Consider the following 15,051-nt stretch of genomic DNA (forward strand, 5'->3'; position numbering starts at 1 on the left):
GTATCCTGAGACTTTGCTGAAGTTGCTTATCAGCTTAAGGAGTTTTGGGGCTGAGACAATGGAGTTTTCTAAATACACAATCATGTCATCTGCAAACAGAGACAACTTGATTTCCTCTCTTCCTATTTGAATACCCTTTATTTCTTTCTCTTACCTGATTGCCCTGGCCAGAACTTCCAATACCATGTTGAATAGGAGTGGAGAAGGAGGGCCTCTTTGTCTTGTGCCAGTTTTCAAAGGGAATGTTTCCAGCTTTTGCCCATTTAGTATGATATTGGCTGTGGATTTGTCAAAAATGGCTCTAATTATTTTGAGATACGTTCTATCAATACCTAGTTTATTGAGTGTTTTTAGCATGAAGGGGTGTTGAATTTTATCAAAGACCTTTTCTGCATCTATTGAGATAATCATGTGGTTTTCGTCATTGGTTCTGTTTACATAATGGATTATGTTGAACTAGCCTTGTATTTCAAGGGAGAAAGCGAACTTGATCATGTTGAATAAGCTTTTTGATGTGCTGTTGGATTTGGTTTGCCAGTATTATATTGAGGTTTTTCACATCAATTTTCATCAGGGATATTGGCCTGAAATTTTCTTTCTTTTTATTGTGTCTCTGCCAGGTTTTGGTATCAGAATGATGCTGGCCTCATAAAATGAGTTAGGGAGGAGTCCCTCCTTTTCTACTGTTTGGAATAATTTCACAAGGAATAGTACCAGCTCCTCTTTGTACCTCTGGTAGAATTGGGCTGTGAATCCCTCTGGTCCTGTGCTCTTTTTTTGGTTGGTAGGCTATTAATTACTCCTTCAATTTCGGAACTTATTGGTCTATTCAGGGACTCAACTTCTTCCTGGTTTATTCTTGGGAGGGTTTATGTGTCCAGGAATTTATCTGTTTCCTCTAGGTTTTCTAGTTTATTTGTGTAGACATGTTTATAGTATTCTCCGATGGTAGTTTGTATTTCTATGGGATCAGCAGTGATATCCCCTTTATCATTTTTTACTGTGTCTATTTGATTCTTCTCTCCTTTCTTCTTTATTAGTCTGGGTAGCAGTCTATCTATTCTGTTAATCTTTTCAAAAAACCAGCTCCTGGATTCACTGATTTTTTGAAGGGCTTTTTGTGTCTCTATCTCCTTCAGTTCTGCTCTGAGCTTAGTTATTTCTTGTCTCTGCTAGCTTTTGAATTTGTTTGCTCTTGCTTCTCTAGTTGTTTTAATTGCGATGTTAGAGTGTTAATTTTAGATCTTTCCCACTTTCTCGTGTGGGCATTTAGTGCTATAAATTTCCCTCTAAACACTGCTTTAGCTGTGTCCCAGAGACTCTGGTATGTTGGGTCTTTGTACGCATTGGTTTCAAAGAACTTATTTATTTCTGCCTTCATGTTGTTATTTACCCAGTAGTCATTCAGGAGCAGGTTGTTCAGCTTCCATGTAGTTGTGTGGTTTTGAGTGACTTTCTTAATTCTGAGCTCTAGTTTGATTGCACTGTGGTCTAAGAGACTGTTTGTTATTATTTCCATTCTTCTGCATTTGCTAAGGAGTGTTTTACTTCCAATTATGTGGTCAATTTTTGAATAAGTACAATGTGGTGTTGAGAAGAATGTATATTCTGTGGATTTGGGGTGGAGAGTTCTGTAGATGTCTATTAGATCAGCTTGGTTCAGAGCTGAATTCAAGTCCTGAATATCCTTGTTAATTTTCTGTCTCGTTGATCTGTCTAATATTGACAGTGGGGTGTTAAAGTCCCCCACTATTATTGTGTGGAAGTCTAAGTCTCTTTGTTGGTCTTTAAGAACTTGCTTTATGAATCTGGGTGCTCCTGTATTGGGTGCCTATATATTTAGGATAGTTAGCTCTTCTTGTTGCATTGATCTCTTTACCATTATATAATGCCTTTCTTGGTCTTTTTTGCTCTTTCTTGGTTTAAAGTCTGTTTTATCAGAGACTAGCATTGCAACCCCTGCTTTTTTTTGCTTTCCATTTGCTTGGTAAATGTTCCTCCATCCCTTTATTTTGAGCCTATGTGTGTTTTGGCATGTGAGACGGGGTTCCTAAAGATAGCACACTGTTAGGTCTTGACTCTATACAATTTGCCAGTCTGTGTCTTTTAACTGGGGAATTTAGCCTATTTATATTTAAGTTTAATATTGTTATGTGTGAATTTGATCCTGTCATTATTATGCTAGCTGGTTATTTTGTATTTCAACTTTTATTTTAGATTCATGGGGAACATTTGCAGGGTTTTACAGGAGTACAGTGTGTGGTGCAGAGGTTTATGGTACAATTGAACCCCTCACCCAGGTAGTGAGCATAGAACCCAATAGGTGGTTTTTAACCCTTGCCCCCTTCCCCACCTTTCTCCCTTATAGTTCCTAGTGTCTATTGTTGCCATCTTTGTGTCCATATGCACCCAGTATTTAACTCCCACTTATAAGTGAGAACATGTGGTGGCTTTCTGTTTCTGCATTAATTTGCTGAAGATAATGACCTCCAGCAGCATCCATTTTGCTGCAAAGGACATGATTTCATTCTTTTAATGGCTGCGTAGCATTCCATGGTATACGTCTACCATGTCATCTAATTTTTATCAGCTTTAGTTCTGTCACATGTCTCCCCAAAAGTAATGACCACAGAGCCACAAGTGAGGTATTAAAAAAGGACAAGAAACACATTGCTTAATAGTTCAAAATTATTACACTGCTATTGATTTTTAAAATGTCTTGTTTGGAATAACACCCATGTCACATTATTTTAAATAACCTTAATTGTGTCATCCCTTTGTTCTTTGACACTGATTTTTGTTAATAAGTCTATATAATGCCGACCTTCTGGACCAAATCTCATGGAAAAAGGAAGCGGTCAATGGGACATAAATCTATTGGTCAGAAAATGGACTAAAAATTGGAAAACTTATATTTCTTGCATGCCCTGTAAATTCTTTCTGGTGGTAATTTCATTTAAAGGAGAACATTTATTTAAAAAACAGCTTATTTTAGTTGCACACCTCTTCTCTCAAGGAGTTTGTAAATATGGAAGTACAGAGGCAAAAATATCACAATATGAGAAAAAAAATACATGACAAATGAACAACAGCTCAGTAAAACATAAGTTTCATGACAGCCATATCACACTTATCAGCAGATGTATCATTATACATCACGTACAGGCACTGGAACATAATATGTGCTTAGTAAATCATTGTTGAATGAGTAAAAACTGGGAAGTGAACAGCAAGAGAGCAAATTAAAATAAATTCCATCTTTTCCTCCCCTTCTAATCAGTTTATTAAACATGACAATTTTCATACATTTCAGGTTTATTTATGCACACATCTTTGGTCAAATGCAAACCTGATTTGGTCAGATGTCTAAGGTCAATTCAACATGAACTTAGCTTTGTGAATGCCTGCTCTCTGTTAGCCTTGCCACAACAGAAGGCCATTGGATGATTAGGGTACTGAGTTCATTCTGTGTCTTTGATTTCCGGCTAGGTCACTGATAACAATTTTGGTAAGTTTCCTTTATGACCAAGGAGGTGCTTTATTTGGATAAATAATATATATGTAAAGGTTTTATGAAATAAATAAATTTTTGAATCTTCCTGTGACCAAATTTAAGAACTTTTCAGGGATAATAGAAACATAACTCACATGTACCTATGAGACCATAAAACTGAGTTGTTTTAGAAAACTTTATTTTAATTTGCTTTCTAAAGTGGTTAGCCAGGCTGAATATTCATTTTGTTTCTCTTCTGCAATACTTTACAAGAACTGTGTGATCATCATTTTACTATATCCATCATTTTTTGTGCCATCCCTTTGAGCTCAGTTTTGTTTAAAGTAAAATATTTAACACTTTTTAGAAAATGTTGTCATGAATTACCAGCAGGCAGAGTTCAATGCAACTGTGGTTCTTCTCTTCAAGGAGTGTTAGAAAGTTCACTAACTTAGCAACACTGAGAATTTGGCCTTACACTTGTAACATTTGCCACGTGATACTTTAAATAACCTTCCAAATGTCAGCTGTAATGTTATCTCTCCCTGCTAAGACAATGGATGGGCCCAAAATTAGCTAAGAAAAGACAGCTGGGTCTATCAAGGGTTCTTGAAGGAAGATGCCAGAAAATCTTGATTAATGCCATCACTCCCTCTGGAATTAATTTTTAGTTCTCCCATCAGGTGTGTTGATGGAAAGAGGTCTTACAGTTCTAGTAATTGCCTTGGATTCCTTCGCTGTCCTTCATCAGTACCTCTAATGAAGTCTGAGCCATAGCCTGGGGTTGATGCCAGACTGGAATGCAGGGAGGCTGAAAGCTGACACCAGTTCAACGGAGCAAAGGGCTCTGTGCTGAGGTTGTCTCCATGACAACTTGGGTATTTTCCTGGTGATGCATTTACACAGCAGGGTTAAAGTTCTGTGAAAGCAACAGCTGTTGTAAAAACAGTATATTAAATATGTTTAGGACTGTAAAATGTGCATTCTTCTCTGTGGCATTTTATTGGGGGAAATTCTAAACATGCAAAATGTATTTCAGACAATGATGGGATATTTCTTTAGACAAATTTATTTTTGTTTTTGAAAGAAAGAGTAAGGAAATATTTAATGGTCCTTATTTTCTAGCATTTTTTAAAAAAATTATCTTTTCATATCAACATATCCAGCCTATAACCCTGACCCCATTGTGCTGACCAGTATGTCTGCAATAAGTTACTTGACAGGTAGCAGTTGGGGGAAATGAAAGTAATACGTTTACTTCTGTAACCAAAATCATTTGTCATGCTTCTTATTTGATGTTGTTCTTTTCTATTAACCATATTTTTTAGTCTTCCAGGCTAACTGATTATTCTGACAGGTATTTAAGAAAGAAACAAAGCATTTTTCAAACAGTTCAAAAAATATGTTGATGTTTTAATAGAACAACGTTTGTTTGTTCACTTTTTACAAACAAACTTATACCCAGCATTTTGGTACAATGCACTGATTTACAAGAGGTAACTTGACCTGAACTCCGAATTCTGTAAATCCATGTATCACCGTGGCATTCTGAATAGAGTGATCAACTGTCCCAGTTTTACCTGGACAGAGGATTTTCCTGAGACATAAACATTTTGCTACTAAAATTGAGAAAGTTCCAGGCAAACCAGGACTTCTCCGTCACTCTAGCATTCAATACACATTGGCTAGCATCTGTTAATATGCCAGGCTCTATACTAAGGCAGTGAGATCTGAAGTCCACTGGTCATTGCTCTGTTCCCATCTCTTTTGGTAACTTTGTAGAAAAACTGCAGCAAATTGATTCTGGCTCTTAACCTGAATGTGTTCACATCTCTAACAAGAGATAATAGAGGGTGGGCGTTATTCATCTTAGTTCATGGAATGTTGAGAAGCCAAAGCACTCCCAGGTGAGTATGTTTCTGCCCTCGGCTGCCATCTTGGTTGGAATGAAGGACCATTTTCCAGTGGCCTCCTGATTTTCTCTGCCTCCAAAATCTATGAAGTCTCCAGCCACAGAGAATATTTGCTGGGAATATTTTTCTACATCAAATGAAGCAAGATGTATTGGCTGCCTGGCTATACCATCTAATATAAGTATCCCTGGTAAGTTCAAGAACATTTGACACATTTTTTCTTTCCTTGAAAGCAAGGTTCATGACATTGGTCTACTTCTATTGTTTATGACTACAGGAAAGGATGCACCCATGTCAGCCTTTTAGAAACACATCTTCAAAGTAAAAAATGAGGTAGCCAATGGGATGCACACCTTGCATGGTAACGAAGCAGGGTGTTCCAATAGTGGGAGTGGAATCCTCCAGCCACATGCACAGAGGAGTAACCCCATGCCTGATTATTCATTCATTTACTTCCCAGATATTTAATGAGTGCTTACTACATGTCAGGCTCTGCTCTAAGTTCTGAGAAAAACCTAGTGGGGAAAAGCAAACAAACAAGCCAGAGATTCTTGCCCTCAGTGAAGCTTACGTTCTACTGAAGGAAAGCAAATTAAAACTCTAGGGTTTATATACATGTGAACACAACACGGAGCTTATTATGGTCATGGCCCTTACAGAAGAGATTAAAACTCACTTGTTTTCTTAGCTGAATGAACTTATGTTGACAAGTTAACAGACAGACTGAGCAACTACAGTGCATTGTTAGATGCTAGAATGGAGATTTCGCAGGTAAATTGGATCTGATCTTGATCTTCTGATTTAATCTTGAAGCTGGCTGAGATGAACTGCTTTTGGAAAACTAGTTCTGTAGCTAGTCTGTGGCTGCAATGACCAGACACCACCTGAGGGCCACAGACAGGTAGATTATTTTGATGACCTACAGTTCTTATGGAGAGATAATCCCAACCAAGAGCGTTTTTCAAACTTGATCCTCATGGTTGTGCTAAGAACAAACTTCTCATGGTAGATATGTTTTCCTTTATGTTGATGCTTCTGTGTATTTCACTCAGATATCAGAAATGGACTGATCATATTCAATTTACCACTCAAATAATTTTCCCAAATATTTTGATAGATTTCCAAAAGATTGACCAGAAACTGGAGCTCATGGACAGTGTTAATTTACATGAATAAACTAATGATCGTGAAAACAAATGACGGCATTTAATATTATATCTTTAAAATAGAAGCTACTATAATGTTTCCTTTGTAACATTGGTGTCTCTTGGACTATGCATCTGAACAAAGATAAGGTATAATTTTAACAAGCACTACATCCCACACTTAATATTGTCAAGGATTTTTAAACAATCTCTTCTGCTCATAGCATGTTTACGGGTGATAAAGATCTTTCTTACTTTAAAACAAAGCTCCAGTGTAAAGAGAATTCCATTTTGAGTTATTTCAAAGACAAGAAAGATTAAACTTGTGTTCTTTATGAAATAAAAGAAAGCTGTTTTGTATCTGCTATATTCCTAGCAAGGCTACAGCATAAAATTTGATGCTGTTTAAAAATAAAATCATCTTGGAGGAAAGCCATGGAACTGAGCCTAATAGGCACCTGCCAAAAGATCTTATCTGGAGCCATCTCCTCCCCAGTGTGATATGTTTTTAAGCATCTGAAAAGCCTACATTATTTCTACCTACAGCTAAGAGGTTTAGGGTAAGTAGAGAAGGCCTTGGCCTGCGGCTCCTTTTAGGAGTTTGGTTTGGGTTTACAATCCACTCTTAGAGGATAGAAATAACTATTTTTTAAAAGTTTTTGGATTTTGGAGGACAAGGATGGAATATGAAGTCCTGGGTTGAAAAACCTATGTCCTAAAACTACCTGGTTGGATCAGTTTCAATCTAGAAACAGGCCTCTAGTGATGGCTTCTAGAACTGAACCCATTGGAACTACCCAGACTGCCTACACTGCAGAGTTGAGATGGCTGTGGACCACGAATAAGAAGATGAAGCTTTTTTAGCTGCCTTTCTCATCAGCTCATGCACCGTGTTTCTTTCGGGAAAGGATTTAATTCATCTAGGGATCTATTTTCTCTGTTGTGAGCTCTGGTCCCTTCTGCCCTTCATTTCTGCAGGACTGGGTGCTTCTACTCCAGAGCTGTGCCCCACCTCTGGGACTCTCCCACTGCCTGCGCTCCCAGCACAGAAAGCAGTCTAAGAGAGAGGCTTCTCTAAGATTAGTGAATCCTTTAAAATCCTAACACATCAGCAGATGGGAGTGCCATCTGATAATACCCTTCTGATGATAGATACAGTTGCTTTCTTAGTGGGGAATCCCAATGATCCCTTAAAAGTGAGCCTGGGAAAGAAAGGTTAAAAAGAATGTATACTATTTTCCTAAAGCCTATTTTTTTCTAAATTCTAAGCCTTTTCTAAATAGATTAGTTTCACCTATGTAGCAGCTTGCTGATTTGAAACATGTACAATTGGCCTATTAATGTCTAATTTGCACAAGAATTTTTGGATGTAAGTTTTCATAAGTTTCCAGGAAGCTACCTTGTAGTATAGCCAGTTTCCCAGAACCTAAAACAAATTAGATTAATCATGCTAGAAACTAAATAAAAGTGCCTTGTTGGGGCCTGTTTGGGCAAGCCCTAATATTCTCTCCTGTTGGCCAAGAGGAACAGAGCATCTTGGAGGGCTTAGCTGCCACCCACCCCGCATTAGAGCAGCGATTGGACTCCGAGCTTCAGGGCATATTCCTTTTCCTGGGTTCTGACAGATGCCAGAATCTTGTTCTGTTGCAGGAGTAAATAGTCACAGCTTTGGGTAATTTTTTATACATAGTTTTTATCTAGGAGAAGTGTGATTTTCGTACACTTGAGCTCAGGGCAACCAACATTTTCTTTTCTGTTATGATCATCTGGCAGAGTTGTTTTAGCTCTTCTTGACTTGCTACGAGTCCGTCCCCACCATCCTTCTGTTCTCACACGGTGTAATTCACCAGCATCTCTCTGTGAAGGGGGGTATTTATAAGCCATGAAGCATGCACTGACACTTGACTTGTTGCTGGTGGTGATTTCTTTCTCAGAGCTGCATAAACTTCTTCCTGTATGTCACAGGGTTGCTGGAGGAACTCAGCCCTAGCCATGCGCCGCTAATCAGCCTGGCTCTGCAGAGAGCATGGAACTAAGCCTGCTGTTGCAGGGAGATGGAATTTACTCCCAGGCACCGTCACTCGATCCCTCCCATGCTCTCACCAGCATTCAGGAACTGAAAATATTTACTTTGTGTTGATCTAACAAAACCCAGTAAATGGTAACCTTTACAGGGCCCAGAACGCATGCCAAAGGAGCAGGGGCGGGGGGTTCGAATAACCCCTGTTCTGCTTGCAAGTGGGGGTTTTCTGAGCTGCAATGCAAGCCCAGCGCCAGTCAGGTCTCAGGTTTCTTTGGCCTCTGAAGCCAGTATTTACTGACCAGGGCTTTGGAACTGAATAAAAGTATGTCAGACCACCCATTTTCATTGCTAAGTCTCTTTCTTGGAAATGTAGCTGGAAAGGTTTTCTGATCATTTTTCTATCTCTATTAAACATTGCTCGCTCCCTCAACGACTTATTTAATGCATTCTCGCTGAGCTACCATCATTTTCTAGGCTCTAGTTTAAGTGCTGGGTATTTAACAAAGAACAAGAAGTACTGGCTTCAAGACAATGACTCAATAAGATGATTTCAGATTCAGATAACTGGCAGAAAAGAAACAACTAGGCGATATGATAGAGAGTAACTAGAGCCTTGTGACCAAGTGTGATTATAGCAGGCTTTTTGGAGATGCTGCTATTTGACTCAAGACCTAAAGGACATTAGGTCTTGCAGCCATGCACAAATTGGTAGGTCAGTTTTAAGGGAGAAAGTACAGTAAATCTAAAGACCATATAGAGGCAAAAAAAAAAAAAAAATCCCATGATCAAGGAGTGGAAAAGGAACTAGGTTCCAGGGACCAAGTGTATGAAAACAATGGGATAGACGATACCATGATCGCTACCTCCCTACTGTTTTCTCAGGCTACTGATTCATTCTACCGTTGCATTAATGATTTACTCTTGTCATGAAATTACACCTGTTTAAACTGCAGGAACATGCAACTAATGCTTGACATAAGCACATGAAACCCTTGAAGTTAAGCAGAAGCAAAATAAAGTGCCACTAACGTGCTCCAAAGATGTGTTGAAATGGTGTGGCCTGGGAGGATTGGGGACCCCAAGGCACGTGGCCGCAGAGCAGCCCATTCCAAGTTCTAGGGATTTGTATTCTGTACCTCTTGAATCCCAATTTTATGGAACTCCAAGTCATCAAATGGCCGCAAGTCTCCAAGCAAGCCCAGGGTTAATGTAAGTGGAGTGGACAGTGGGCATGAAGCAAGACGGCGGGGGTAGGGTTGGAGTCTTCTAGACCTAACTGGGAGCTCTGATTCTGCCCTTTCTCCTTGTGTTCTGGGGAAAGTGTCTTACTTTGTTGAGCCTCTGCTTTCTTATCTGTTCAATGGAGATGGTAACACCTAGTTTGTAGTAGAGATACTATGAGTAAGTATTTGAAAAAAAATTCCATCATATTTTTATATGATTCTTTGAGTGTAATATCTTCATGTAAAACCTGCTGTCACATGTAAGGAAATAGCACTAGAGAAGTTAGTTAATTCCTCCTGCATTCTTCAGTCAGCCGCTAAAAGACAGTATTTTTCTTGGTTCAAGAGAGCAGTGGCTCTTCCTGTGTCTTAGAAACTTTAAGATATCAGCCAGACTATGATGCTTCTTTCTCCCCTTAAAGTAGAATTGTTTATTAAAAATTAAAGAATGATAATGATGTGTCAACGTAGGCTCATGAATTGTATCAAATGCACCACTCTAGTGGGGGATGTGGATAGTGGGGGTGGCTGAGCATTTGTAGGGGTCCGGGTATACGGAAACTCTCTGTGCCTTTCACTAAGTGTTGCTGTGAATCTAAAACTGCTCTTTAAAATTTGACTTTAAAATTACAGAATGAATTATTTAGTGGCTAAATAAGTAGCAATATAGAATATAGGAATGTTTTTATAACAAAGATTTGTGGAGATACACTGAGGACCAGTGTCTTTTTGTGTATCCTTTTCCAATGCACATAGATATCATTACTGCAATTTACAATAATTCTTGTCTCCTCATAGTACATGCTTCCTCTCCTCTCTCAGTTTTTTGTTTGTTTGTTTTTGTTTTATTGAGACGGAGTCTTGCTCTGTTGCCCAGGCTGGAGTGCAGTGGCATGATCTCGGCTCACTGCCGACTCCACTTCATGGGTTCAAGCTATTCTCCTGCCTCAGTCTCTTGAGTAGCTGGGATTACATAGTAGAAATGGGGTTTCACCATGTTGGCCAGGCTGGTTTCGGCTCCTGACCTCAGGTGATCTGCCCACCTCGGCCTCCCAAAGTGCTGGGATTACAGGTGTGAGTCACGGTGCCCGGCGCCTCCTTTTTGTTTTTAAAGGTTGTCTTAGTTGCTCTTGATTTTCTTTTCACTCTATGTGGATTCTGTGCCCGTGCTACAAAATAAATGTTGCCTGAATTTTTATTAGAATTTTATTAAATTAATAGATTAATATGAGGATAATTTGCATCTTTAGAATGTTATTTTCTTTTCTAAGGACTTGATTTTTTTCCCCGTTAATCTAGGTCTTCTTTTATGTACTTAGTAGAATTTTTAAATTTATCAGTATTTCTCAATAAACTTATTTCTGAATTTTTTTTTCATAAATATGGAACGCTTCACAAATTTGCGTGTCATCCTTGCGCAGGGCCATGCTAATCTTCTCGGTATCGTTCCAATTTTAGTATATGTGCTGCCGAAGCGAGCACATATTTCTGAATATTTTATATGTTTACATTACCTTGCAAATGAGGCCTCAATGATATCTTCCAGCTGGTTGATTACTACATATATAAATTAATGCTATTAACTCTATCTGTGTGTTAAGTTTGTGGTTGCTCACCTTACTGATTACACATATGCTAGTACAGCTGGCCCTTCACATCCATGGGCTCTGCATCCATGGATTCAACAAAGCATAAACTGAAAATGTTTGAACAAGAATTATGTCTGTGCTGAACTTGTAGAAGACTTTTTCTTCTTGTCATTATTCCCTAAACCATACAGCACCACAAGTATCTACATAGCATTTATACTGAATTATGTATTATGAGTAATATAGAGATAATTTAAAATATATTGGAGCATGTGCATAAATTATATGCAAATACTACACACATCATTTTATATCAGAGGCTTTAGCATGCTCAGATTTTGGTAGCAATGAGAAGTTCTGGAACCAATCTCCCACAATATCGAGGGATGATTGTGTATAGATCAGAAATAAACTGATACACACACACACACACACACACACACACGTATTGTGTGTATATTGTGTGTATGTATATATATAATCTATTAATTTATGTGCATATATTGCACATATATTAATTACAGTTCTATGTAACTGTAATTTACAATAATTCTTGTCTCTTTATAGAACGTGCTTCCTGTCCTTTCTCAGTTTTTAAAGATTGTCTTAGTTGTTCTTTTCTTTTTACTCTAATATGTAGATTCATGTCACATGCTACAGAAAAAAATGTTGCTTGAAGTTTTATTACAACTTTCTTAAAGGAATAGACTAATTTGAGGATGATTGACATCTTTAAAATGTTATTTTTTTCTCCAAGGACTTGATTTTTTTCCATTAATGTACATCTTCTTTTATGTGCTTAGTAGAATTTTAAATACACATATGTGCATATATGTGTCTTTGTGCATATATTGTGTGTGTATGTGTACATGTAATCTCAGAATCTAGAATGTGTAAATAGCTGATACAAATTAATAAGGATAAATGTGAAAACTCTGATAAACAATTCAGCAAAGGATAGAAGCAGGGAATTCACAAAACAGAAGAACCAAATGACCAATAAATGTATGGAATATCATTTTACCTCCCTGGTAATCAAAGAAATAGTACAGTTTTTATATGACAATGTAAAAAAAAAGAATATCATTTGGTAACAATAAAATCTATGTACGATATCAGATGCTGGCAAGCATGGGGTTAAGGAGAAGCCTCACACTTCTAAAGTGACTATAAATGTGTCCAATCACCTTGGAATGCAGTTCCTCAGTATCTGGAATATCTGGTGCCTACCCAATATCTTATATCCATCTAGCAATTCTACTTCTAGGTATAATTCTTAAGGAAACTCTTGCATCTGTGCACAAGGAGACATATACATAAATGCTGAGTGAGGCATGGTGTGTGACAGTAGAATTTGTTAAAAATTCAAATTCTCATAAATCAGAATAACTTATGATATGTGATGGAATACTGCACGGCCAACAAAATAAATGAATTAGATCCATAAAAATTAACATAGATAACTCTCAAAACATACTGCAGAATAAAAAAGGAAATGACATAATTTTACATATGGAATGATGTTGTTTACATACATTTTAAAAACACAAAGCAATGCTGCATGTAGCAACAAAGACTGAAAGAATAACACCAAAGTCTTGACAGTGATTGTCTCCAGCAGGGAGGGAGGAAAGAAGGAAGGGGAATTGGAGTATAAAACCAAAAGAATAAAAAAGGACTTAAGCTCTAATGCATTATCCTTATTTCTTTCATTGAAATTAACCTGAAGCTCAAATGACAATATGTTAGCACTTATTATTGCTTGCGAATTTTAGTCATGCATTTGACTGCTCAATGTACGCTAAACCTCTCTGACTTTTTTTAACTTCTTTTTGTTTTTTTAGATGAGATCTCACTCTGTCACCCAGTCTGGAGTCCAGTGGTGCAATTATGGGTGACTGCAACCTCTACCTCTGGGTTCAGGTGATCCTCCCACCGCAGCATCCCAAGTAGCTGGGACTACAGGTATGTGCCATCACACCGGGCTAATTTTTGTATTTTTTGTAGAGCCATGGTCTCACCATGTTGCCCAAGCTAAAGCTTTTTCTTTTAAAATGTTTTCTTTGCTTGAGCTAAATAGCAGGGTTCCTTCTATGAGGCCTCCCCTGCCACCTTTTCACATAGGTCACCTGTCTGACTGTAGACCTCTGAGTTTCACTCTTCCTGCTCCGTGGCATTGCTCTATTTACCTTCTCCTCAGCTCCCATCACCGTCACAAGTGTGCTTTCACTTTCCCTTTGGTCACCTGTCCCACCACCTCTGGCACATAGTAAGGACTTGTTTGCTGAATGAATGAATGTTGCATTGGAAAGCAAGGAGCAATTTGCTGCCTCGGTTCTGCTTTCAGCTCTCCCAACAGCTACCTGTATCAGTTTCCAGCCGCCTTTTCAGTATCAAAATGGAAACGTTTCTCTGTTTTCAGAGAGGAATAAACATAAGGTTATACAGTCCTCTTTACATTTCTCATTACTGCACTTTTCCTGCTCAGGAAAAAGATCTTCCGCAAGCCTCACTAGGTTACCACTCCAGCTCACTTGCTTTTCTTGACCTCTTTTTCCCTGGCCATGGTCTCCCTCACACTAGAAAAGCAGGCTCTGTCTAGCTGGCCCCAGAAAATTCTCTAAGTCACTCAAGGACTTTGTTTCTTAAAGGTCCCAAGTAACCACGCTGCTTTCTCTGAACATTTAAAAACATATTAAAATAAAATAGAAAACTTGTTTTAAATAAGCTTAATGCTGTGATTCTATCACATAAAAACAGGAACCACATATTTACTAAAAATTGATTTCTTTATCTATTTGTCTTCATGTTATTTTTTATCATTACTTATTAAGCTTAAATAGACAAATCCCAGTTGTTGTGCTTGTATTTGCATTTAAAATTCATATTTATAGTGAAACACTTGCATAAAACATTGGACCATTTTTAAAGGATAATTTTTTTAAATATGAGCATTATCATTATAATAATGATGCCATTGTTATATTCACCCCTATTTATCTGAGTCTTCTAAGATTAGTCTCAACGACATATGTTAACTAGAGCTGTATCTTTGCAAATGACAACATTAAGGTGCTCTGCATAAGGTGTGTAATTTTTCTAGGACAATCCTTTGTTTTCAATACCAAATTGTGCAATTGTAAGTAGAAAAAAAAAGCACATGGCTCTTTAAAACTTTCAGGTGTGTGTACAACTGTCTAGTTTCCATTACTGGGACTTTTCCAAGCATGTTTCTAAAAGATTTTGCCTAGAATCCTCCTCCAGCAAGAGAGAGAACAGAGCAGAGTCCGCTGACAACTTGCCCCTAAACCACTGAGAATAAGGAAGAGGTTGGAGCAGAAGGGCCATTTGTCTTTGTTATTAGGAAATAAATCAACCTTTGTTTTCTTGGCCAAACGCAAGGAATGTCATTATTACCAAATAAATTGTGTCGTTACACATCAATCGAGCCACCTTTCATTTAAATGTGAATCACTTTAATTGTCTGGGCTTCAAACTTGATTCCACCCTAAGAAAACAAATGACTAGACACACAGATCACTCAAGCTCTACGTTTGATACAAAATTTTCTGCAAAAGTTTTTATTTTTTAGATTAGTCAACACACTAACTTGTCATTCTATATTCTTTTCTCCTAATGAAGGGTTATCACGAAGCTTTTTCTTG

At 37.9% G+C, this 15,051-nt stretch overlaps 1 non-coding gene across 1 annotated transcript; it reads right to left on the reverse strand.

Annotated features, from left to right (window-relative positions):
* Positions 1 to 11,173: 11,173 nt before the first annotated feature.
* LOC119469044 lies at positions 11,174 to 11,279 on the reverse strand. The gene has a single exon (XR_005197864.1). It is a non-coding gene; the product is annotated as a U6 spliceosomal RNA (small nuclear RNA).
* Positions 11,280 to 15,051: the final 3,772 nt, after the last annotated feature.

This window comes from Cebus imitator, unplaced genomic scaffold, assembly GCF_001604975.1.
Source record: "Cebus imitator isolate Cc_AM_T3 unplaced genomic scaffold, Cebus_imitator-1.0 Scaffold553, whole genome shotgun sequence".
In the NCBI taxonomy this organism is placed as follows: domain Eukaryota; kingdom Metazoa; phylum Chordata; class Mammalia; order Primates; family Cebidae; genus Cebus; species Cebus imitator.